General features: G+C 43.9%; 1 non-coding gene across 1 annotated transcript; it reads left to right on the forward strand.

Moving 5' to 3' along the window:
* The first annotated feature begins 22,675 nt into the window (after positions 1 to 22,675).
* LOC119948976 lies at positions 22,676 to 22,813 on the forward strand. The gene has a single exon (XR_005457075.1). It is a non-coding gene; the product is annotated as a small nucleolar RNA SNORA7 (small nucleolar RNA).
* Positions 22,814 to 27,859: the final 5,046 nt, after the last annotated feature.

A 27,859-nucleotide genomic window follows, 5' to 3' on the forward strand; every position in this document is an offset into this window, starting at 1 on the left:
TTTCAAGCCCATCGTGTTCTGCCATAATGTGGGCCTTCACTATGTAATCTCCTGGAAAGCTGCTGGGAATCATGAAAATATTTATGGTATTTGTTAAGTGCTTACTATGTTCCAGGCACTGTACTAAGCGCTATGGTGGATGCAAGCAAATCAGGTTAGACACAGTCCCTGTCCCACTTGGGGCTCACAGTCTCACTCATTTTACAGATAGTAACTGAGGCACAGAGAAGTTAGTGACTGACCCAAGGTCACACAGCATTCAACTGGCAGAGCCAGGATGAGCCCTTGTCCTGCTGACCTCTAAGCCAGTGCCCTATCCACTACATCATCCTATAACACAAGCCCACCTGGATACATCTGCGGTGTTGGAAGAGACAGTTTCATGTTTACAGAAGAGGGCAAGGTGGGTGGGGACACAGCTATAGTAAGAGCCTGGGAGTCATTAAGTCATGGGTTCTAGTCCCGTCTCTGCCACAAGTCTGCTGTGTGACCTCGGGCAAGTCACTTCACTTCACTGGGCCTCAGTTAACTCATCTGTAAAATGGGGATCAAGAGTGTGAGCCCTATGTGGGACAGGGACTGTGTCCAACCTGATTAACTTGAATCTGACCAGCATATAGAACAGTGCTTGACCCATAATAAGTGCTAAACAAGTACTATAATTATCATTATTATTATTATTATAATCACCACATTGCAGGGGAACAGGGTGTGGGACATGTGTATGTACGTATATACACACACAAGCATCTATGCACCATGATACATGCCTGTACTATTGGCCCATTCAAAAAGTTGCCAGTACAAAAAAGTGCTGATAAACAAGATATCAGTTGCAAAATTGAGCAGACACCATTAATTCATTTCATTTTCCATCTGTGGCATTTCTGAGCCTCTCAAATTCACAATCTGTCCCTAGACATAATGACTTATAGATGCAAACAGAGCTCTAATTGGCCAGGGATAGCCATCTTGCGTGGATGGGATGAAGCTGTGCACATTGTGATTTGAGTAAACCACGGCAAGATCACACCAAGCCCAGTGCCTACAGACAGTAGCACAATCTGGTTCTGAGGCTGATGGCAGATGGATGCCAAATCTGCCCTCACATTCCCCTCCATCGATTGAAACCCTTGCTATACAGTTCTAATTTATGTTCTAGTTTGTACACAGTAAATCGCTCCTTTTCATGTTCTGAAGTCACAGTACTGTTAACCCGCTCCACAAGCCCAAACCACTGAACACACATCTTCCTTTAGCAGCCTGTCTTGTTGATGGATGGTCAGGTTTGGAGACATAGCCCTTTCACTAGAGAAGGAAGGTAGTAGGTAGGTCTCCTACAATGGTAGGGTGGGATTATTTAACACCAAGGTGTTTGTTTCCACATTCGCTTTCTAAAGTCCCCCAGCACATCTGCTCACTCAGGTTGTACAACCCCAAACTGGTTGGATTTACATCTGAATGAAGTTTCTGATTTCACTGAATCTAATTAGATGTTGCCCAGAACTGAGGAGTGTCAATTACAAAAAGATAAGACTCTGGAAAATTAGGCTAAATAAAATTTTGCCAAACAGAAGATGCAATTAAAATCAACACTAGAGGGCTGCAATTATTACTTTAAGATTATTTTTCTCTTTGAAGTCCAAAAGAGCCAACAATTGGATCATCAGTAACTTGTCATCCATCAAGATCCACTAGGCATTCCATTAAGTCGCACGTGCAAAATAAAACTCAAGATCAGAGGTGACATTATGGAACTGGAGAGAAAAGAGGAGTATTCCAAAAGAGGAGAAATACAAATATGAGCTAAACATCTGGATGGTAGTGCAGATGGTAATCGACCTGTTTAAAGAGCTGTTTAACTATGAGACGGCAACTCAGCTTTTCTTCCCACAACGTCCTCAAGTTTCAGAGACTGAACAAATAGCAATTTGACTTTTCCCTTTGGACTCTTGAACAAAGAAAAGAGGGGTCTTTTTACCTGAGAATCCACCTGTAAAATTTAAAGCAAACCAGGGGGTGTAGATAAAAACCCAGTTAGTATGGGGAAGGTAATGATTCTGGAGCAACTTGAGTGGGTGGACATTCCATACATACATATATCCTGCGAGATGGAAAAGGACCTGGATAGATAAAGTAGAAGATTGGAAAGAGGCACACTCCCACACATCCGTGGCAGGTTCTCAGGGACACTTAGGACTTCAGGGGTTGCTACGGCCCCATTTTATGAACTCTCACATTGGCACAATCTCTTTCCAGTGACTCATTGGAACCTCATGGGTATGTTTTCCCTCTTCCCCTCTCAACCTCCACTCCATCTCTTCTATGTAGCCCTGAGCCTCCCTGCAGTCACATTATATACCTCTGAGTATTTTTTGCCACTTTCAACAACTTTGTCCAACATCGCGTCATTTCTAAGTAGTCTGAACTCCATCTTCGGCCACCAGGCTGGGCCCAGCGGAAGGATGGCAGGGTCTCTCCAAATACCTTTTCATTCCACCTCGTGTCCCAGAATAAATCAGACACTGCCTCTGAACTGAAACCATGCAGTTTGCCCGTCTCCTCCATCTTTACTGGCATACCACCGAGGGGTGATGCTGAGAGACCAGGTGACAGGGTGGCCACCACCTTATATGAGGGTGCCTCGCTAACACCCACCGAAACCTGCCACCAACATCCCTTCAGACCCCACTCCTCCAACCCACAGCAGTGCCTATGCCAGTGCCAGTGCCCTTTCCTGTGCTCCCTCCCTCCTCCCTGTGTTGAGTTTGAACCATAAGCAGCTATCAACACGCCTTACTCCATCCTCCCTCCCTCCCATTCCTCCATCCCCCAGCTCACCCCCACTGTTTCAGCTTCCCGCTGTGGCCGGCCGCTGGTACTCACTGACCCCCTTGGCTCGTGCCGGTGGAGAACAAGCAGGGTCTCGGCCTTTGGCTCCACACAGCAATGGGCTCATTCTGTTGCAGCTGCTCCTCCTCCGCTTGCCGCTCCACCAGCTCCATGACATGTTTTCGACTACAGTCCTGCAGGCTCTCTTCTTCTCCTCTTTCTTCCTCCTTGAAATGGTTCAAGAGGTCAATCCACCCCACTGTCACCTTCAAGGCCTGTCTCTCCTCAGTGCCTCTTCTGGTTTTTCCTTCACCCTTTCTGGCTTAGAGAACCCAAACTGAGGAGACAGGAGAAGCAGGAAGCAGGACTTCACAAACGTGCCCACATTAGTAGCTCAAATGATGCAGCTGGGGAGCGCCATCAGCTGCACCTGTGAAGGGCTGAGACCTCTGTAAGGTTCTAATGAGATTGCCGGCAGCTGGGCGCCTGCAAACTCTGCTATCGATGTGCTCTCTGTGAGCTGTATGGTTGCTGCTAGCCATGTAGCTTCTACTAGCCATTTGTCCTCTACTGGCCGTCTGTCCTCTGCTAGCCCTGTGGCCTCTCCTAGCCATTCCTCTGCTATCTGAGTGTCCTCTGCTAGCTGTGTGTTCTCTGCTAGCTGTGCAGCCTCTGCTAGCCATGTGTCTTCTACTAGCCCTGTGCCCTATGCTAGCCATGTGTCCTCTGCTAGCCATATATCCTCTGCTAGCCATGTGTCCTCTGCTGTCCATGTGGCCTTTTTCTCTCCATCCAACCTAGTACCACGTTGATCCACCTTGGCTACTGCATCAGCCTCCTTGCTGACCTCCCTGCCTCCTGTCTCTCCACACTCCAGTCCACACTGCACTCTACTGTCCAGATCACTTTCCTAAAAATGTTCACATCTCCTCTAACAGGTCTTTGCCGACTATGCTCTCATTTCTCTTATTCCCTCTTCCATGTTGTCCTTGTCCTTGAACCCTTTATTCAACCCACAGAACGTATGTCCATTTCCTCAATTTATTTATTTATATTAATTTCTGCATCCTCTTCTAGACTATAAGCTCTTGTGGCAGATAACAAGGTCTACCAATTCTGTTATGTTGTAGTAATGCTGTATATTGTTAGATCAGTGCTCTGTACACAGTAAGAGCTCAATAAATATGACTGATTGATTGACTGACTGGCAAAATGTCCTGAATGGAAAAAATCCACACACTTTCTATACTCTCTTTAAAACATTTGCTTTACCTACCTATCTGCTTCCTGCTATCAAACAATCAATCAATCATTCGTATTTACTGAGCACTTACTGTGTGCAAAGCACTGTACTGATCTCTTGGGAGCATACAATATAATAATAATAATAATAATAATAGCAATGGTATTAGTTAAGCATTTACTATGTGCCAGGCACTGTACGAAGCTCTGGGGTGGATACAAGCAAATCGAGTTGTCACAGACCCTGAGGGGCTCACAGTCTCAATCCCCATTTTACAGATGTGGTAACTGAGGCACAGAGAAATGGAATGACTTGTCCAAGATCACACGGCAGACAGGTGGCAGAGATGGGATTAGAACCCATGATCTTCTGACTACCAGGCCTGTGCTCTATCAACTAGACCATGATGCTTCTCATAACTCCTCACTCTCAGCTTCAAGGCTCTCCATCCCCTTGCCCCCTCCTACCTCACCTCCCTTCTTTCCTTCTACAGCCCAGCCCACACCCTCCGCTCCTCTGCCGCTAACCTCCTCATTGTGCCTCGTTCTTGCCTGTCCCGCTGTCGACCTCCAGCCCATGTCCTTCCCCGGCCTGGAATGCCCTCCCTCCACACATCTGCCAAGCTAGCTCTCTTCCTCCCTTCAAAGCCCTATTGAGAGCTCACCTCCTCCAGGAGGCCTTCCCAGACTGAACTCCACTTTTTTCCTCTCCTCCTCCCCTCCCTCCCTCTGCCCTACCCCCTACCCCTCCCCACAGCACTTGTATATATTTGTACATATTTATTAGTCTATTTTATTTGTACATATTTAGTATATATTTTATTAATGATGTGTATATAGCTATAACTCTATTCTGATGTTATTGACACCTGTCTACTTGTTTTGTTTTGTTGTCTGTCTCCCCCTTCTAGTCTGTGAGCCCGTTGTTGGGTAGGGACCGTCTCTATATGTTGCCGATTTGTACTTAAGTGCTTAGTACAGTGCTCTGTACACAATAAGCACTTAAAAAATATGATTGAATGAATAACTGAGTTAAGAGACATACCACATAACAGAAGTACATGAAGAAATATAACAGAGTTCATAGACACATTCCTTACCCACAATGAGCTCACAGTCTAGAGGAGCTCACAGTCAGGTTTTATAAACTGCAACACCAAATTTCCTGAAATACATACAAGAATTTTTGCACTGCATGGCATCATGGGAGCGTTCGATAAATATGTAGCATGGTCTAGTTGAGAGAGAATGGGCCTGGGAGTCAGGGGACATTGGTTCTAATCCCAACTCTGTCGCTTGTCTGCTACGTGACCTTGGACAAGTCACTTAACTTCTCTGGGCCTCAGTTACATCATCTGTAAAATGGAGATGCAATACCTATTCTCCACCAACTTAGACTGTGAGCCTGAGTTGGATAGAGGAGACTCTGGCTGTCAGAAGTAGCAGTGACAATTTTTGAGTGACTCCTGAATGCGATGCCCTGGAATAACAACTTGGATAATGTTAAATTCTTGATTTTATGGATTTTAGACAAAATTGCCCCCTCATAAAACAATAACTAAGTTTCAGAAATGGCTGGAATTCCTGTTAACTACTATAGCACCTGGCATGTGATTTTATCTGTAACTACCTCATCAGACGACACAGAAATCTTGGGAGCTTGACCCACTGATGCATGGGGAGGCATCATTCTTACTTTGTCCTTTGGAGGTAGGAAATGCTAGATCAGGTGGACATGGAAGAGGATCCAGAAGTATTGGAAAAAAGGAAAAGGAGGGAAGTAGCTGTATTATTCCCTTCCTATAAAATCAAGGGGACAACTCTCCTATGGAAAAACCCACAGTTGTTCTCATTCGCTCTCTTCTGCCAATCCAAATGAATTCCATCATCTCTCCCAGGTATTACATATTATAATGGTGGAATGTAATTGCTTACTATGTGTCAAGGACTGCACTAAACACTGGGAACGATACATGATGATCAGTTGGGACACAGTCCCAGTCCCGCATGGGGTTCACAGTCAAAGTAGGGGGAAGAACAGGTACTGAACCGCCATTTTACAGATGAGGAAACTGAGGCACAGAGAAGGTCAATGACTTGCCTAAGGCCACACAGCAGGCAACTGGAAGAGTTGGGATTGGAACCCAGATCCTGTGACTCCAGGTCAGTGCTCTTTCCACTAAGCCACCTGCTTCCCTGTACACACACATATACGCAGCAGTCAGACTACTCCCTTTTGGGGTTTTACTTCATCTTCCAGCCCAACAGAGAGGCTCATCCCCACGGGAAAGTTACAGCTTTAGAAAAAAACTTTATTTAAGCAGCACTTTACCAGCCAGTTAGTCTTCTGCTGCCAGAAATGCAGTCGGCAACGTTTCCCTGCACAGTATTTCTGGATTCATGCCTTCCTCACCATTTGGTCAATTCCCCTATTTGAAATTCTTGGAACAGCTACAAGTGTGAATACTCCCACGGCCCAAGCATCCCTGCCTCCCATGCATTGTTTTTTTGCCCTGGTGATAACCTCTGATGCATTTCCAGAATGTGCCTCGGGAATTTGAAGGCGGATGATTTGGAACGGCTGAAGCGCTGGGCTTTCCAATCTGATCATGTCTGCCTAGAGGCCCCAGGACTCTGACTGAGTGCCTCCTGGACTATTTCTACAGGAACTCTGTGTTGACGCCATTACAGTCAATTGGTGGGCATCCATTGGGTGCAAGCACACTGAATGCCCCTATGCTGAGGCCCTGTGTATGCCCCATAACTCTCCTGAGCCTTCAGATACCTTCATTTCTGATTTCTACTCCCAAAGTTGCCTTACACTTTGGTTCTCAGGAAAAGGAGAAATGTCTTCCCCACATATTTTCCAGGTATTTCCAGTGAGCACAATTGTGCACTAACACTGGCTGTGATAGCACTACTGGACACTGGCACCTAAAGGCCACTTGGGAATTTGACAAGGCCTTATCATCTTAAATCAATTCATCAACTGATGGTATTGACGTAGCAAATACTGTACTAAACTCTTAGGAGAGAACAATAGAGGGAGGGGACAGAATCCCTGCCTCCAAGGAGCTATCCATCTTGTCCGGCATAGGCACTAAAATCCATTGCAGGGAGGAAGAAACACTAGAGTGTAAAGATAAGTGTATAAGTGCAAATGGTGGGGAGGAGAGGGAGGAATAACCAAGTGCTTAGGAGGAGCAGAAGTGTGGAAAGGACAGGTGAGGGGGACCCTCCCACCATTCCTTTCCAAACTCCTTGAACGAGTCGCCTTACATGCGCTGCCTCGAATTCCTCAACGCCAACTCTCTCCTCGACCCCCTCCAATCTGGCTTCTGTCCCCTACATTCCATGAAACTGCCCTCTCAAAGGTCACCAGTGACCTGCTGCTTGCCAAAGCCAACGGCTCATACTCTATCCTAATCCTCCTCGACCTTTCAGCTGCCTTCGACACTGTGGACCACCCCCTTCTCCTCAACATGCTATCCAACCTTGGCTTCACAGACTCTGTCCTCTCCTGGTTCTCCTCTTATCTCTCTGGCCATTCATTCTCACTCTCTTTTGTGGGCTCCTCCTCCCCCTCCCATCCCCTTACTGTAGAGGTTCCTCAAGGCTCAGTTCTTGGTCCCCTTCTGTTCTCTATCTACACTCACTCCCTTGGTGAACTCATTCACTCCCACGGCTTCAACTATCATCTCTACGCTGATGACACCCAAATCTACATCTCTGCCCCTGCTCTCTCTCCCTCCCTTCAGGCTCGTGTCTCCTCCTGCCTTCAAGACATCTCCACCTGGATGTCTGCCTGCCATCTAAAACTCAATATGTCCAAGACTGAACTCCTTATCTTAAACCCTGCCCTCTCCCTGACTTTCCCATCACTGTTGACGGCACTACCATCCTTCCCGTCTCACAAGCCCGCAACCTTGGTGTCATCCTCGACTCTGCTCTCTCATTCACCCCTCACATCCAATCCATCACCAAAACCTGCCGGTCTCACCTCCACATTATCACCAAGATCCACCCTTTCCTCTCCATCCAAACTGCTACCCTGCTGGTTCAATTTCTCATCTTATCCCAACTGGATTACTGCATCAGCCTGCTCTCTTATCTCCCATCCTCCTGTCTCTCCCCACTTCAATCTATACTTCATGCTGCTGCCTGGATCATCCCGGTGCAGAAGTGCTCTGGGCATGTTACTCCCTTCCTCAAAAACCTCCAGTGGCTACCAATCAACCTACACATCAGGCAAAAACTCCTCACTCTCGGCTTCAAGACTCTCCATCACCTCGCCCCTTCCTACCTCACTTACCTTCTTTCCTTCTAAATCCCAGCCCGCACCCTCCACTCCTCAGCTGCTAACCTCCTCACTGTGCCTCATTCTCGCCTGTCCCGCCATCGACCCCCAGCCCATGTCCCCCCCCCTGGAATGCCCTCCCTCTGCACATCTGCCAAGTTAGCTTTCTTCCTCCCTTCAAAGCCCTACTGAGAGCTCACCTCCTCCAGGAGGCCTTCCCAGACTGAGCCCCCTCCTTCCTCTCCCCCTCCTCCCCCTCCCCATCCCCCTACCTTACCTCCTTCCCTTCCCCACAGCACCTGTATATATGTTTGTACATATTTATTACTCTTTATTTTACATGTACATATTTACTATTCATTTTATTTTGTTAATATGTTTTGTTTTGTTGCCTGTCTCCCCCTTCTAGACTGTGAGCCCGCTGTTGGGTAGGGACCGTCTCTATATGTTGCCAACTTGCACTTCCCAAGCACTTAGTACAGTGCTCTGCACACAGTAAGCGCTCAATAAATACGATTGAATGAATGAATGAATGGGGAAATGAGAGATGAATCAGGGAAGGCCACCTGGTGGAGACATGATTTCAGAAAAGCTTTCCCTGGAAATGGTGAAGTCAATATTTTCTTCTGTGGAAATTGTGAGGTCAATATTTCCTTCCCTTCATCTACACTGGCCATTTTACCTTTCTTCAGGATTCTCACAAAAGGGGTTAACCCTCACTCTGCCTCAAAGTCCTCCTCCTCCTCCTCCTGCAGGAAGCTTTCCACAATTAATTTCCACCACTCCAGGTTATGATCTCTGAACAGCTTCCTTTAGCATTTAAAATATACAGTCATCCTTAGCATTCACTTTCTTAGCATTGATTTACATACTCTACCTGTTTAGTTATTTATTCTTTACATTTATCTCCATTCGTCCTCCCCCCACAACTATGTTTAAATAAATTGTATTTATCTGCCTCTCACATTAGATGTAAGTAACATGAGGGTAGGAGGGGCCATGTCTTTTACTCCTCTTGAACTCAGGTCTCTGTCAACAGTAAGATGATCAGTAAATACTACTGATTTATTGGTAACTTTTACAGGTAGCCCAGACCACAGATGCAGTGCAAGAACAACAACAAAAAAAAAGATTTTCAAATAGAGGCATCTCTTAATAATTGACTGGAACACCAAAGGGGAAGCCTGAAGAATGGACATAATCTAAAAAAAAGTCTTATTATCCTATGTATGAAGGATATTTCATTACCCAAATTTTGGAAGGCATTTGAGTCCTCTTCCTATTTAGTGATATATTCTCCCCAGATGAACTCACCTGCAGGTAGGCTGTCACAGCAAATCAGGATTTATCACCCACCTGAGAGAACTGATTTGAAAGATAGCCTCTTCCTGAAAATGCAGTTCCAAAGTGACACTTGTGTTTAATGACCTGGGCTTTAAATTTCTGGGAAAAGTGGCATAACTTGCTTAACACCAGACTGCTCAATTGAACCAAGACAAGCTGAGAAGGATTGTCTTTTGGCTTGCCCAGGGCTATATCACACTGAGGCCACCTCCGGCATCCTCTCCACCCCAAACAGTAAAGTACCATTCGCTGGACCTGGTTACTAATCTTGCTTTCTTCTAAGATCCCTCACTAGTCAAACTGCAGCTTTCTAAAATATTGAGCTGGCATAAGACTTCACTGGAGCCGTACATTAAAAGCAAATTCACTCTCTTTGTCTCTGTAAAAAATGAATCAGTCTTAGCCTACTCGTTATGCCCCAGAACCTTGGAGCTCTGAGAACTGCGTGAATGAAGAACCAAGGACTAGGAGATCCACTCTATCAGTTGTAAGGTCTCGCTGCTCCTTTTTTAACAAGCAGCACGTCTTCTTTTCAAAAGACAAAAACTTGTATGCTAATAGGAAAAGGTGTTGAGGGAGTGAGCATAGATGCAGAGAAACGCCAATAATAATGATGGGTAGTGCCTGTTAGGTGCTTACTAAATGCCAAGCACTGTACAAAACACTTGGATAGCTACAAGACAATCAGGTTGGATACAGACCCGGCCCTGCATGGGGCTTACAAGTCTATCTAGGAGAGAAAACAGGTACATTATAGCTTCCAAGAAGAAATAAACACTGACATGCTCATGATGATAAACCACGTAAATCCAAAATGGTAATAAGGCTCATGGAAATCCAAAATGATGGTAAGCCAAAGATTTCAGGACACCCTGACATGATGTCCAAAGCATATAGATTGAAAGCCACATAGCAGTAGGGGTCGTATCTTCTAATTCTATTGACTCTCCCAAGTGTGTATCACAGGGTTCTGTCTCCAGCAGGCAATCAATAAATACTAATGTTGGATTGAGTGCATCATTCTCCCTGCCTTCAGATACCCAAATCATTCCAGGAGATGCAGAGGGGACAAGCAGCACTTTTCCCATCTTGAAGGCCTGGAAAGATCTAGAGGAGGAATCAGTCAATCAGTGGTATTTACTGAGCACTTATTGGGAAAGTAAACTACTGCAGAATAGGTAGACATGTTCCCTGCCCACAGTGAGCTTATATGCTAGAGGGAAAGAGAAGTAGAGGACAGAGAGTGTGAGAGAGAAAGAGAGAGAGAGACTCTGTGTGTGTGTGTGTGTGTGTGTGTGTGTGTGTGCACTAAGTAAGACAAGGAGCAAGAGATTTCATTTATCGAAAGCAGAGTGGGTAAAGAGAATGAGCGTGTTTGATCTTTTCTGGAGTTGGACCAGCCTCTCTTCTTTTAAGATTCCTGGGGAAGAAGAATGAGGTTAGATTTGGGAAGAAAAATTAGGTGGTGGGAGGGGAGAGGTGATGCAGAATTTCAGCCCAAAAAATATTAAAGGGAGAGTTTCAGAGCACAAATACCAGACCTTTCTCTTTATTGTTACACTGTACTCTCCCAATGCTTAGCACAGTGCTCTGAACACAGTAAGCACTCAATAAATATGACTGAATGAATGAATCAGGCCAAATATTTAGTCCTTCACAGACTGCCCAAAAAGGCACTTTCAAGTGAATTCAGTTGGGGTTGGCAAATCAACTGTCCATCCTGTTCTGTTCTAACTGCCTTCTCCCTACCGGTCAGCAGCTGCCCTTGGGTCTGATATCTTCTGGACCTGCCCCAGTGGTGTGGACATTCATCAGCTTTCCAGAACAGGGCAGTTACGTGAGCTGCTGAATGGAGAACCCATCATAGGTCAGATTTCTCCCAGAGAAGTGTGAAAGGTGGGATAAAGCACTGGCCACTCTGAAAGACAGAGCAGACAACAATGCTGTGTCTATGCCTGGACATAGCTGTAGCCTTCTTCTCGTGTTACATCATCAAAGATGCTGAGTAGACACAACATGAACTGAACAGAATGTCCGCATTCATAGATCATTCCCACCTTAGGAATCAGTGTCAGAACCTACAAGGGAAACAGAAACCTAATCCCCCTGGCTGGGCCAGCTCCTTCCAGCCATTTCCTGTTCATTGTTCATTTCCTCTCATTCAGGGGCACTAAAAGGAATTTTATGGCTACTCTTGCATTTCCATTTTGCTTCTCTACTTGTCTCTAAGAGACTCTCCAAAGGTTAATATTTGCTCTGGTTATTTAAGAAATATATTTTCCTGCAAAAGGAAAATGATTTAGTATTTTTTAACCCAACTTCTATTTATTCTGTGGCCCTATTCTATGGGTTAAGGATTTGGTAAAACTATCTCATTTAGACACGGTCATCAAAACCCCATTTTCTCGTGTCACATTATCCTTCCCCTTTCCTTGTTTTATTCTCTTAACTTTGGAGGTATTTTTCTTTGTAGCAACCTTGGCCTCTCTATCCATGATTCCTGGCACAGAAAATAGTTTTCCTTCAATATAATTTCCTGAAAATGTATTTCTCTTCAACCTGCAGGAGGCTGGAGAGTGGAGAAGGAACATTCAATTCAGCTCCCAGTGATGCAGCCGTTTGGTTTTAGCGTCCAATAGAACGCAGCAGGAGTTAGAGCTTCCACCTAAAAGATCTGCTTTTCTATTTCTTTTCTTTCAACTTTGCAAGAAAAGGCCCAAAGAAAAGTAACCCCACCCAGTCGCCAAGCCTTCAGTTCATGTGGAAAATGCGGTTTAGGAGTCAACGTGTATGTTTGTATACATTAGAAAATTCAGCATTCACCGGTTAAATTATACAAAAACCAGGTATGACTATTGATCTTGGAAAAAAATAAAATAAAACAAAGCCATTTCCAACACAGTGTGGCCTAGTGTAAAGAGCAAAGGCCTGTGAGTCAGAAGGGCTGGGTTTGAATCCTGGCTCTGGCACTCATCTATGTGTGACCTTGGGCAAGTCACTTAACTTCTCTATGCCTCAGTTTCCTCATCTGTGAAATGAGGATTAAATCCTACTCCTACTTAGACTGTGAGCCCCATGTGGGATGGGGACTGTGTCCAACCTGATTATCTTGTATTTACCCCAGCGCTTAGTACAGTGCCTGGCACACATACACACCAAACAAATACCATAAAGAACAAATCATCTTAAATATGATTAATTATGACCGGCAATTATATAACTCCCGGGGCACAAAAAGTACTTTCGTCATTGGGTCAAACGACCTAGAATTAATGCCCCCTTAATACCAGACTGGACCCCTGCAGCCTGGGAGAGAAACTCCTCCTCTCCACCCCACTGGGGCTTCCCATCAGCCTTTGCTCGAGCCCCTAAAAGGGAGAGAAATGCAAGCAGCAGGAGACCCACTCGAGAATGCCCTGTCTGCTCGGACTCTGAACTCTGCCACATTATCCACTGCTTTCGTTGTGTTCATCACTGCCTTTACTGCTTATGTTGTTGAGTTTTGGTCATTCAACCTTTCCCCTTGGTGTTCGCCATCAACTCCTTCTCCACCATTTATTCCTGTACTGAAAGTGCCTTGGAGACTGGGAACTGAATCCAATTCCCATCCAATCATTTTTCCCAGCACTTAGTACATTTCCTTGTATGCAGTAGCTTCCCTAACAGTGTGGCCTTGGAGAGCAAGCACAAGCCTGGTAGTCAGAAGGACCTGAGTTCTAATCCCTGCTCCACCACTAGTTTGCTGTGTGTGACCTTGGGCAAGTCACTTCACTTCTCTGTGCTTCCACTCCTCATCTGTGAAATGAGGATGAAGACTATGAGCCCCACTTGGGACAAGGATGGTGTCCAACCTGACAAACTTGCATCTAGGCTAGCCCAGTATTTAGTACAGTGCCTGGCACATAGTAGGCGCTTAACAAATACCATTAAACAAACAACATTATTACTACTACTACAACAGATAGGACAAAGGAAGGGAATGTTTCTACCAACTCTGTTCTTTTGCACTCTCCCAAGAACTTAAGACAGTGCTTTGCACACAATAAGTGCTCAGCAAATACGATTTATTGATTGACAAAGAATGCATTGAATACATACTGTGTGCTGATTACGGTACTAGATGTACTAGACTTGACAGTCTTCAAGGAAATCTTCAAAGACAGAATCCCTGCCCTGAAAATGTTAGAATCTAATAGGGCAATAAGAAAGACAGGCAGGAAAAGATAGTGTATATTTGGCGGGAACAATAGGGATAACATAGAGACATTTGCTCATGTCAAAAGTATGACAAATACGAATAAATAGCTGAATGAATAAGTGGAAATAAATAAATTGTTATAACCACAGATGCTATGGCTAGCTGATTCAGAAGATCAGAATGAGCTGAGGAATGGCTTCTGAAGGAGGTGGATATTTTAGAGGCCCTCTGGGGATGGGAAAGCAATGTAGTCTGACTGATATGAAGTGGGGTGGCACTTCACACATGGAGGTATTAGTTGGCTTCAGTCTGCTCAAGACTTTGAAGGTCAAGGGGCAGGAGGGTCAACTGAGAGAAGGCTCCTTTAGAATGGGAGAAACTTCCCAGTGAAAAGTGGTAAAAAGACCAAATGGCAACAGATAAAACAGGTCTGGTAAAAACAGTCACATCCTATTCCTCATTCCCCCGGCTATGGAGTGTTTTGCTGTCTTGTCTACCTCTATATCGGAGAAGGTGATGGATCCTAATAAGAATAGTAATAATTATGGTATTTGTTAAGCGCTTACAAATGTGCCAGGCACTGTACTAAGCACTGAGGACCCTTCACCTAGCCTTTCTGCTGGGCTGATATGACAGCGGCAGAAAAAGCGGGGCCACCTGTCCATATTTTCCCACCCTCCAAGACTACCCCAGTACCACACGAGTGGGCTTTCTGTATCTAGTCTCCTGACAGCCATACGTCCTACCAGGATTGGGGGCCCCTACCTCTCATAGATCATTTGCAGAATCCATTTTTGCTGGGAGGTTGAAATGTCCACCTTGGTCATATGTCCACTGAAGCCAGCGTGCTGATGTCAGCATCAAGTTGGTGTCAGCTGCTGACTGACAAGCCTCAGGACCTGTGACAAGAAATTCCAACCAACTTCCTTAAAATTCAGTGTCTTTTCTAAACTATTAGATAACATTCCACAACTGACTGGAAGTTCTCTCAGAACCTTATCTAAAAGCATTACTTTTACACAGTTACTTAGTCACGGCATCTCAATCTCGTCTCTCGCAGCCAACCCTTTGCCCTCCCTCTGATCTGGAATTCCCTCACTCTTCATATATGACTGACCACAGCTCTCCCCACCTTTGTAGCCTTATTAAAGTCACATCTCGGCCAGGAAGCCTTCCCAGAGTTAGCCCTCTTTCCCCTGATTCCCTTTCCCTTCTTCATTGTCTACGCATTTGGATCTGTACCCTTTTAGCACTGGATATTCACCCCACCCTCAGTTGCACAGCACTTACATACATAGCCACAATTTAGATATCTATGTTGTACGTCTCTCCCTCTAGAGTGAAAACTCCTTATGGGCAGGGAACATATCTCCCATCTCTTTGTACTCTCCCAAGCACTTAGTACAGTGTTCTGCACACAGAAAACACTCAATAAATACTATTGATTGATTGATTGAAAGGTTCAGATCTTGCTGTAAACTCATCTATAGTGTTTATGTTGCCAACTTAATCCAACTCTTTCATCATTGGCCTCAGAAAACAGGATTACAGTGTGAATTTAATGACTGAAGGAGATTAGTCAGAATAGGATATGTAGGAATAATTAATTCTAAATATTAAGAAACATGGTCTTGCTCTTCAATTTTTAACGGAAAATATACACTCCCCCTGAGAAAGGTATGTAGATATTTATACAACCCATTCAAGATTAAACATGCATTTAAAGGCAAAAGTACAAATTTGGCATTCCCCACTACCAATACAAAAACTGGACTTAGGTGAGAGTGAGGGTGAGACCAGGCAAGGACAATCTAGATCCTTACAAATGCAAAAATCAGTTTGGGAAAAAAATGTCATTCACCACAGTTTCTCAAACGTTTAACTTCCTGAAGTAGCATGAAGAAAGCAGAAAATCCGAGTAGCTTGGGACTTAGAGGCAGGAGACTTGGGTTTGATTCTCAGCTCTACCACTGTCCTGCTGTGTGACTTTGCCTAAATCGCTTAACCTTTCTAGGCCTTGAGTTTTCTCACTTGTAAAATGGGAAAAAAATCCCTGTTCTCCATCCCACTTAGGTTGTGAGCCCTGCAGGGGCCAGGAACTATATCTAATCTGACAACGTTGTACTTACCCAAGGATTTGGCATAGTGCTTAGCACATAGAAAACACTTAATAAATACCATAGTTAGATAATAATAATAATAATAATGTTGGTATTTATTAAGCACTTACTATGTGACAAGCACTGTTCTAAGCACTGGAGGGGATACAAGGTAATCAAGGTTGTCCCATGTCAGGCTCACAGTCTTAATCCCCCTTTTACAGATGAGGGAACTGAGGCACAGAGAAGTTAAGTGACTTACCCAAAGTCACACAGCTGACAAGTGGTGGAGCTAGGATTAGAACCCATGACCTCTGACTCCCAAGCCCGTGGTCTTTCCACTGAGCTACACTGCTTCTCATGGCTTACAATTCAGATGCCATACAACAAATAATCTAAAAAAATGTGATATTTGTTAAGTGCTTACTATGTGCCAGGCACTATACTAAACGCAGGAGTAGATACAAACTAATTAGGTTGGACACAGTTCCTGTCCCACATGGGGCTCATAGAATTAACCCCCATTTTACAGTTGAGGTAACTGAGGCACAGAGAAGTGAAGTGGCCTGCCCAAGTTCACTCAGCAGGCGAGCAGCAGAGCTGGGATTAGAACCCAGATCCCGATTGACTACCAGGACAGAGCAATAGATAGTTGCTCTATCCACTAGGTAACACTACTTCTCTAAATTTTAAGGGTTCATCACACTGATACTAGTATCTATGGAGACAGAGAAATCTTATGAAAAGAGGTATTTTCAAAGAGGCTTTGCTTCCCCCAGGGCTCCAGGACTCTTTTCAAACAGGGACATTGTTACTACCAACAGGCTAGGTTATATAAATGCCACTTTAAAAATCTTTAGCAGCTAAGAGCAAATATTTATTAACCCATTTTTCTGATTAAAACTGATCCAGCAGACTTTCTTCTAAGTTTTAGGTAATTTGAGAATGTAATAAATACTTGCAGTATCAAGGTTTTTTCAGGCAGTTTTGACCTACATTTTCTTTCTATCCTGGGTGCTGAAGCTTTACTGGAGTTCGATACTTTCTGAAGAATAACAATAATGAATACATATTCATATACAAGTCAGTAAAGGGCAAAATATTCCTCTTCTCCCCAAAATAGTCAAAATCATCCTAACGACATGATATCACTATCCCAATTTGACCATACTCTGAAGGTTTGGAATTTTCATCTTAATCAAAACACTGGCTTAATTTCTTTTTTATTCAATAAATCCTCTGTGATCATTTATGATCATTTGGCACAGTATGGTCAAGTCCTAATTTTCTTGAAAGGAAAATAAAGCTACAAGGACATTAAGGTCAGTTATAAAGTAATGAAGATGATGATCACGGTGGCTCAAATGCTCAGGAATTTGTCATATTTGTTAAGCATTTACTATGTGCCAAGCACTGACCTAAGCGCTAGGGTAGGTAGGTAAAAGATGATCAGGTCCCACATGGGGCTCACTATCTAAGTAGGAGGGAGGGCAGATATTGAATCCCCATTTTACAAATGAGGAAACTGAGGCACAGTGAAGTTAAATGACTTGCCCAAGGGCACACAGCAGGCCAGTGGGGAAGCCACAGATAGAAATCAGGTCTTCTGAATCCCGGGCCTGTGTTCTTTCTACTAGGCCACACTGCTTCTGAAGTCATTCACTAAGAATGCCCCTCGAATAATTGTAATGGCACATGCATTCCCCCAGAATAATGAGGCTAGAGACCCCGGAATGACTTTGAGAAGGGCTTCAGCATTTGGCTATCCACTAGCAAGTATTAACAGTGAATTTAGTTCTTCGAAGGGGACATGGTCTGAATCCTTTGGAGAAGCAGACAGTGTCTCAGTCTTGTCGTGTGTCCTATCACTGATTCTGCCAGAGAAGCCAAAGACAAAGTGTATGGGGGTGTCCTGCATTTCTGGTGCTCTGCATTCTTGGTTATAAGAACAATGGTGGCATTCATTAGGTGCTTACTATGTCCCAAGTACTGAATTAAGCATTGGAATATAGATACCCTATAAACAATCAGACATAGTCTGTGTCCCAACTGAGACTCAGAGTCCAAAAGGGAGGAAGAACAGGTATCTTTCCTGCATTTTACAGATGAGGAAACTGAGGCACAGAGAAGTTAAATGGCTTGCCCAAGGCCACAAATGCAGACACGTAGTAGAATACTATTAATTGAGTGCTTACTGTGAAAGAGCACTATACTAAGCGCTTGGAAGAGTACACTGTAACAGAGCTGGTAGACACATTCCCTGCCCACAACAGGATGAAAACCCAATATCCTCAGATTCCTAGCCCTGCACTCTTTCCAATGCAGTGACCTCTCTAGCACACACAGCTGCCCAGACTAGGCTCAGATACTATCCTTAGAAGCAGCATGGCTCAGTGGATTTGAGCACACGCCTGGGAGTCAGAATGACCTGGATTCTAGTTGCGGCTCTGTCACATGCTGTGTGACCTTCACTTCTCTGGGCCTCAGTGACCTCATCTGTAAAATGGAGATTAAGAGTGTGAGCCCCACGTGGGACAGGGACTGTGTCCAACCTGATTAAATTGTGCCTATCCTAGTGCTCAGAACGTGCTTGGCACATAGTAAGTATTTAGTGAGTACCATAATTATAAATTATCATTATTACCCTAGGCCAACGGTCCTGGATGGGAGAGTCCTTGGTAGCTTCACCCATCATCAGGTTTCCATCCACCCCAAGGATGAACAATGAAGCTGTGGGCCGGATGAGGAACAGAACTGCCTTGTTTTATAGTCTCCCCACAGCGGCATCCCCAGGATGGGTCAGAACATCAGCCAAAGCACACAGGATGCAGAGATGTCTGCACCTCATAGACAGGAGACACAGCCCTGCCATGACCTAGCCCTGCCACACCATTAAGGTCAATCACCGCAGTGTTAACTTGCCCGTCCCTTTCCTTATCCAGGGGGAGAATGTGCCTCCATGTTGGCGAATGCCATTTATTACCAATTCATATGATTTGCCTATAGTGTTTGTGGCATACAACATCTGGCTGCCCAGTTCATGTGGAAACCGTGGCAGCACTCTGCCCCCAGTAAGTGTTCAATAAATATGGTTGATGGATTGATCGATGATGTGGATTTGACCAGCTGATTATTAGTTCTAAGGCTTCCCAATAAAAAGCTTGACATTCAATAAATAATTTGATCAGTCACAGAGGAAATGAAAGCATTTATTTATTTAATTGCTTGGAAATATGATTTGGGCAATAAAAAATCTATACCAGGGGTGAATTCCACATTCAGGCCTCCTCCATGTTTGAAGCATGGAAGTAAATTAACTCACATCATTGTGCATGCAACCGTGCAGTCGTAGGATGGATAATGTTGATGCACACTAAAATTGATTGAGTCTGTTTTAACGGATTCCATTTTAATTTTGAGATCTAATTAGAATTTAACAATCTAATTAAATCTGTTTGGATTGTGTTTGCTTATATTTTTATTAGAGATGACAGGCCAGCACAGGAAGCTCTTTCCTCATTATCAGGACAGTAGCTGATTTTCCTACGTTAAATATTTTGGATGTCCGCTCCGCCAATGAAATGGCTGGAATTTCTTCAAAATGAGTTGCTTGTTTTAGGCCAAACGTGAAATGCACTGAGTTGAGTTCAAAGCTCAAAGCCAGGGATCAGGACTCTTCTCCAAGGAGGGCTGAAAGGAGATAGTCACGAACAGGGTGGGCAGAAGGAGTGCTTCAGTGACACAGTGAAGTAAAACATACAGGGAGCTGAAGAGAGCCATGGACAGTTGGGAGAGAGTCACATGTGGCAGTTAGAAATGGTGGGGGATGGTCTGGGAGCAGAGGATCGGGGAAGATTGTGGTCCTAAGTGGGAAGGAAAGAAAATGGCCCTAAGTACTGAGGGTAAGAAATGAAACACCCTACCTTCATCTTCCCTGCATCTCAGTGTTTCTGCTTCCAGGCTGTGGCCACTGAACTATGCACCTCCAACAACGCTACAACTCCCTCTGGCCTGGAACTCCCTCCCCTTTCACACCTACTATTCCACCAATCTCTGTACTTTCAAAACCCTCCTAAAATCACATCTCCTCCAAGAGGTCTTTGCAAACTAAGCCCTTTATTTCCCACCCCTGTCAAACCACCCCGCTATATCCCCCACAGCACATATGTACATAACATTGTACTTGACTACTTCCTCTATTCAGAAATTATTCAGAATTTATTTTAATGTCTCTCTCCCCCTGTAGACTGTAAGCTCCTTGTGGACAGGGAACAAGTCTACCAACTCTGTTATACTGTTCTTTCCCAAGTACGTTGCTCTGCACACAGTAAGTACCCAACAAATACCAGATTGATTGATTAATTGATTTAACAGGTCAACCGGCCCAGCGAGGTCAGACAAGGGGCCACTCCCATTAATGTTGGCAAATCCCAAACACCACTGGCCACTTCTGGTCCAGGGAAAGCACGCTCAACCTGCCGCTATTCACATCCGCCCACAATAGAACTCACCCATCTGTCATAATGAGTCTTCTTCTTCAGCCACTAACCTGATATCTAACTTCTCCCCTCCCCATCAATACACTGGGACAGCCTTAGCAGTGGGCTCCCCTTTTCTTCAAGGCCCGCTGCACCCCGTACCTCCCTGAGAGGCAAGTCACTTAATCAATCAATCAATCAGTCAATTAATCAATCAATCATATTTATTGAGCGCTTACTGTGTGCAGAGCACTGTACTAAGCACTTGGGAAGTACAAGTCGGCAACACATAGAGACAGTCCCTACACAACAGTGGGCTCACAGTCTAGAAGGGGGAGACAGAACAAAACCAAACATACTAACAAAATAAAATAAATAGAATAGATATGTACAAGTAAGATAAATAAATAAATACATAAATAGAGTAATAAATATGTACAAACATATATACATATATACAGGTGCTGTGGGGAAGGGAAGGAGGTAAGATGGGGGATGGAGAGGGGCACGAGGGGGAGAGGAAGGAAGAGGCTCAGTCTGGAAAGGCCTCCTGGAGGAGGTGAGCTCTCAGTAGGGCCTTGAAGGGAGGAAGAGAGCTAGCTTGGCGGATGGGCAAAGGAAGGGCATTCCAGGCTCGGGGGATGATGTGGGCCGGGGGTCGATGGCAGGACAGGCGAGAACGAGGCACGGTGAGGAGATTAGCAGCAGAGGAGCAGAGGGTGTGGGGTGGGCTGTAGAAGGAGAGTAGTGAGGTGCGGTAGGAGGGGGCGAGGTGATGGAGAAACTTAATGTTTCTAGGGCCCAGTTTCCTCATCTGTAAAATGGTGATGAGAATGACTGCGAGCCCTGTGTGGGTCTTACCTCATAAACTTTAATCTACCTCAGTGCTTAGCACATAGTAAGCACTAAATAATGGCCATATGTATCATCAGATGTAACACATTTCTTGAGGGACAACTAGCTTTACTAGGGAATCTAGGAAAGTTCCCTTTACCACAAGAGGGTCTGCTCTGGGACAATCTCCTTTTGCAAATAACAGTGCAGCTGGGACTCATGGGAATTTTTATTTTGTGTCTCATTTCTCCCTTAATCACCATATAAATAATAAATGCAGATATATTGCAAAACATGCAGTATATTTTCCAGGGTATGGTCTGGAAAATAAACAACCTCATATAATAAAATATATTCTTATCCCACCCTTGAGGAGCTTGTCACTGAATAAATAAAAGACCAGAATGAATATGCTCATAAAATCTCATTATAGGATCCCTTACCTTTCTCTTCCTGTCAAAAAAAAAGGGCTATAGAACTGCTAGGTAGCGTTCATCCTTTCCTCTGAAGTCACCATTCTTCATTTTATGTTAAGTTTAACAGTATCTTCATGTCAGGCGAAAAATTCAGTTTGGAGAAATACAAGTGACTTTAAGAATCGGAGATCTGTTTCTATCTCATGTTATATCATCAATTAGAGATGTTTCTCTTTTGATTTGGGTTGCCATGGTAACTATATGACAGTGTATTTGTTAATGAAAAAAAAACTACTTAAGCCAAGCAAATTCATAGAGCTAGGTGTTATCATATTAAACAATTACAAAGAAATTAAACCCTCCTACAAAGATATTTTCATATATATTTTCTTATTACCATTACAATAAACCAGTGCCTAAGCCTTCCTGAACAGTTTATTAGAGAATTGGACTATCCCAGTATCTTTAAGTCTCATTTAATAATAGCTATTAAAAAAGCACTGGGTTTTCACAACTGCATTCTGATGCTTTAGCTGAATGGGAATGAGCCAGTTAAGTAGTGCTGACGTAATAGTAGTATGAATAGTAGTAGTGACAGTATTTTTTGATTGTCAACTGAGTGGAATGCGCTGTAGTACGCACTTGGGAAATACCACAAATGTACAAAAAATGTTCCCAAACCACAAGGAGCTTAGAGTCTAATGGGTGTTAGATAATGCCAGCCTGGTCTGCACATCCACTGTAGAGCTACAGAGACTTCTTGGAATAAGATAGTATAATGCTTTGCACACAGTAAGCGCTCAATAAATACGATTGAATGAATGAATGAATGAATATTCTGAGCTCGTATTCAGGCAAGCAGGTCCCTCAAAACCACAACCCATTTAGGGCAGGTAAGGACTCTATATAGTTTTCTCTCTGAGTACTCTATGTGTCCCCTCTCAGGATCACACTTGGAGAGTCTCCAGGATTCTACAAGTCTCGGTTATAGGAGGGAGAGTCAAGCAGAGGCATACCGATTCCATTCCTAGCTTGGGCACTGGCTAGCGAGTGGAAGGCAATCTGCTAAAGGTCAAAACTCACCTGTGCTGGGCAGCAGCGGCACGGGAGAGAATCAAGGGTGGAGACTCAGATTTACTGCATGGAAGAAGGTAATGGTAAACCACTTCCATATTTTTAACAAGAAAACTCTATGGATATACTACCAGAATGACTGCAGATGGAGGTGGGGAGTTCTGGGAGAAATGTTTCCATGGAGTCGCTGTGGGTTGGAAATGACTTAGTGCAAGACAAGACTTAATATGTGAATATTTACTCTTTCTTTCAACTATAAGAACAAAAGTTCCATGTGGGCAAGGACCATGTCACTTCTTTTTATTGTACTTTCCCAAGCACTTAATTTGATAATAATGGTGGTATTTGTTAAGAGCTTACTATGTGCAAAGCACTGTTCTAAGTGCTGGGGTGGATACAAGGTGATCAGTTTGTCCCACGTGGGGCTCACAGTCTTAATCCCCATTTTACAGATGAGGGATTAAGGGAGGAAGGGAGGAAGAGAGCTAGCTTGGTGGATGGGCAGAGGGAGGGCATTCCAGGCCCGGGGGATGAACAGGAAAAGGTATTAGTAGGAACAGTATTCTGCCCAGATTCACTTAAATCCAAGATAGAAATTGTTGGAGGCCTTTTTTTCAGTAACTGAAATTGATCATTATTTTCTACTTAGGTTTTTGTAAATGCAGAATTAAATCTGGGATTCTTTAATTTGCCAAAAGCAGAATCCATTTACATTTATATCAATCAGCGAGATAAGACTGTTATCCCATGTGTTGGGAAAAGGTTTATAGTCTGTAAACAGAAACTGCTGGGAATTGGAACCACTGGAGTTATTGCCTTGATTTGTGTCAATGCAACGTTAGCTCTGGCCCACTTATTAATGCGCTCATTAATGACCTGTGGGAGGAGGAAGCAGCACACTAATGATGTTGGCACAGGATACTAAATTGGCAGGTAAGTACGTAGGAAGGAAAAAAAAATGGAACTGAAGAGGTTATGGAAAGAATGAAATGCAGTAAAATGGGAAAAAATGTAAACTAATGCATCTTTGAAAAATAGCAAGATGATGGGTAAAGCCTGAAAGACATTCACTCTGGTAGTGACAATGAATGGAAAATTAGCGAGGCTTGCACAGTGCCATAGTCAATGCTATTCTGAGCTGTACACAATACTACTAATTATAAAAACCCCAGAATTATTTTATGATATCTTTTAAGCATTTACTATGTGCCAGGCACTGTACTATGTGTTGGGTCAGATACAAAATAATCACGTCGGACACACGGGCTTAATCCCCATTTTACAGATGAGGTAACTGAGGCACAGAGAAGTGAAGGAACTTGCTCAAGATCACACAGCAGATAAGTGGCCGAGCCAGTTTAGAACCCAGGCCCTCAGTCCCCCAGTCCCATGCTCTTTACACTAGACCAGGCTGCTTTTCTAATGCCTCATCTCTGCAAGATGAGTGTAATGTGGTTTTTAGAGTATTTTAAAATAATTTATGTTTTGCTTTATATCATCTTATAGAAAGCAAAGACATCAGGAGCTTGTACAACTCATGGGAAAGACACGTGTGCATCAGAACCAGCGTCTCGATTATTGGCTCAAAATGCAAAATGGTTGCTTCATCTGCCCCTCTGCCCCTTCCCCTTCTCTTGCTGTTGTCACTAGTGTGAGATGGCAGGTGGCTATTGGAAAACAACGTGTTCCTATAATTACACCCAAATCCCTGTGGATCCCAAACAGGAAGGAAATAAAAGGGAATGGAGGACTGTAGGAAATATATTTGAGTCAGCGACTCACTCTGTTGACCCCCTCACCTGATTTCTTTAGGCCCCTCTAGTGTTCCTTTGAGCATTTGCCTGTGAGCTTCTTATAATAAGAACTGTATTTACCAAGCCTCTATTATGATAATTATGAAATGTATTAAGTATAGTGCCAAACCTGATGCTATGAGCTGGGTTAGATACAAGGTAATTCGACTAGGCACTGTCCCGACCCTACAGGGCCCTAAGTGTAAGTAAGATGGAGGAAGAGCAGGCATCTTATGCCCATTTTACAGATGAGGAAACTGGCAAGAGAGGATAAGTGAATTGCCCATTGTTACACAGCAGGCCATGGGCAGACTTAGGACTAGAACCCAGGACCTCTGACTCTCATCACTGAGTTTGCTACACTAGGCTCTCTATCACAACTGCTCTTAACATTTGACATACCATCTCCCTTATACCAAAGGACCTGCAGGGAAAACAATCCATTTCAGTCCTTCTCTGCACAGTCCAGTCAACTATTCCTGGAATTAGGTTTGGCACTTTTTAAAGAGCGATGGATTAAGTATCCATAACAGGTACAAAGAGTGGCACTGGGGAAAATGTAAAAGACTGCTGCCTCTGACTCATGGGATCTAAACCAGACTTCTACACCAATAAAGGTGTGATCAGTTGCTATTCGTTCAAGTCTCTAGGATTGGGTCTTGTTCTCAACGAACCCCATGTTACAGAAAACCCTTGCTAGAGTACATGCCCTTTTACCAATGCTGGCAACTGTGAGTGTAATTCTTACTTGCAGCATTGCTTCTTTCTATCCTGCTTCAAATATCCCCTGTCCTCAAAAATTCTCACTGGATTCCAACACCCTTCCAGCTCTGACCCCATCTCACTCCTCACACTCCTATCCAAGCTCCTCCAAAAACCTTTATGCCCTCACTGCCTCTACTTCCCATAAACTAATTCAACTGTGGAATTTCTTAAGCGTTCTGTGTCTAGCACTTTGCTAAGCGCTGGGATAGATTCAATATCCTTGGATGTGGCACACTCTCAGCCCACTACAGTCAGTACTCAGAACAGTGCTCTGTAATCAATAAATGTTACTTATTGAGTACTTACTGTGTGCACAGCATGGTACTAAGTGCTTGGGAGAGTGTGTCTATGAACTCTATTATATTGTACTCTCCCAAACACTTAGTACCATGCTCTGCACACAGTAAGTGCTCAATAAATACAATTGATTACAACTGATACAATACAATAGATACAAGAGTTGGTAGACATATTCCCTGCCCACAAGGAGCTTGGTCCTTAATAACTACCATAGATTGATTGATTTCATTTCCCCACATCACACTGGGTCACACTCCTCATAGCTAAATCCACACTGGAAGGAGATGGATTAGCTATGAATATTAGAAACCCCCATTTAATGAGAAAACCTAAGTGGCGGAGGAGAACAATGGAGAAAAATAACAAAAGGGCAAAAAATCAATGTTACTTTCCCATGGGTGGTGACTCACTGCTTCACGGCTCATTGCCTGTAACAAAACAGTAAGTAATAACTGACAACCTTCCACACCATCTGCCCCGATTTCCCAGGAACATCATTTCAGCTCCTATATTATCTTACCTTGCATGCCATTTGGAAGCGCTGTAGCAGACACCTATGTCTTCTGGGGAGTTGAATTCTAAACTAGATTTTCGAGGATCCCCTTGGGTTCAGTTGGGTTTCTCGATAAGCTGGCACTTTTGGTTGATGTCAGGAAACAGGTGAGTGGGAAATTTCAAACAAGTTCCCAGAAAATCTTAATGCTTAATGGAGTTAATGAACAAAAACCATTACAGAGGGTAGAAGAGCATGTACATCATTCTGTAGGGAGCCTTTGAGCTAGTTACTTAGTCACTGATTCAAACACCTCAACCCTTCAGTTTTGTCATTGTTTTCATTATTGATTTGTAAACATGTGCTGACATTTGTCAAGCAAAACCATAAAATTTAATTCACCAATTTACAGATATTCAACCAGTCAATCAGTGGTATTTATTGAGTACTACGTGAAGAGCACAGGGTGATACTCAACTTCATTTTCTTGCTCTGGTATTTGGGAACAGCATGGCCAGAATAGTAGCTTTTTGAGGGTAGGGAGTATGTCGCATCTTGATTTTGTACTTCCCAAGTACTTGATGGTGCACTATGATACATAGATAAGTATTGTGGGGCTGCAGGAGGAGTGAATAAAGGGAGCAAAACAGGGTAATGGAGAAGGGAGTGGGAGAAGAGGAAAGGAGGGCTCAGTCAGGGAAGGCCTCTTGGAGGAGATGTACTTTCAATAAGACTTTGAAGGTGAGGAGAATAGTAGTCTTTCAGCTATGAAGAGGGACGGCATTTAGGGCCAGAGGCAGGACGTGTATGACAGGGTGTGAAGAGACAGACAACATCGAGTTATAGGGAGTAGGTTGGCATTAAAGGAGTGAAGTCTGTGGGTAGGAGTTTAGTAGGAGAACATCGAGGGGAGACAGGAAGGGGCATGGTGATTGAGCGCTTTAAAATCAATGGTAAGGAGTTGCTGTTTGATGTGGAGGTGGATGGGCAATCACTGGGGTTCTTGAGGAGTGGGGAAACGTGGACTGAATATTTTCATTAAAAAACGATCTGAGGAGCAGAGTGAAGTATAGACTGGAATGGGGAAGAGACAGGAGGCACAGAGGTCAACAAGGAGGCTGATTTATTAATCAAGGTGGGATAGGATAGGAAAGGGCAAGCTAAGCAAGTCGGACACAGTCCCTATCCCTATCCCAGGTGGGGCTCACAGTATTAAATACAATTTCCACTACTACTGGGAGACAGGAGGTCTGGATTCTAGTTTCAGCTCTGCCACAGCCTGCTAGATGACTTTAGGCATCACAAACTCTCTGGGCCACTGTTTTGTGACCTCTAAAATGGAGATAAGGTTCTATTCTCCCTCCCTCTCAGAATATGAGACAGGGATGCATCTACCCTAGCACTTACTGGAGTAGTCAGCACATACTAAGCCCATGATAATTACCACAATGAACGTATTGTACTTTGAGCTTCAAGAAAAGGTATGTTTGTAGAGTTCTAAAGATTTAAGTAATTCCCAGTTGTAATGCTCTTTTAGTGCCCTTCTGCAGTAGAGTTATGGAATTTTCAGATTTCTATTACTGTGCTCTCCAGCTTCGAGATAAGTGTTTCCAAGTCTACCTTGGCTTAAGCAGATCCTTCTCCCAACACACCCTCTTTGAAGTGCTTTGCCTGGAAAGGGGGGTTTATGATCC

The sequence above is a fragment of the Tachyglossus aculeatus genome, chromosome X3, assembly GCF_015852505.1.
Source record: "Tachyglossus aculeatus isolate mTacAcu1 chromosome X3, mTacAcu1.pri, whole genome shotgun sequence".
In the NCBI taxonomy this organism is placed as follows: domain Eukaryota; kingdom Metazoa; phylum Chordata; class Mammalia; order Monotremata; family Tachyglossidae; genus Tachyglossus; species Tachyglossus aculeatus.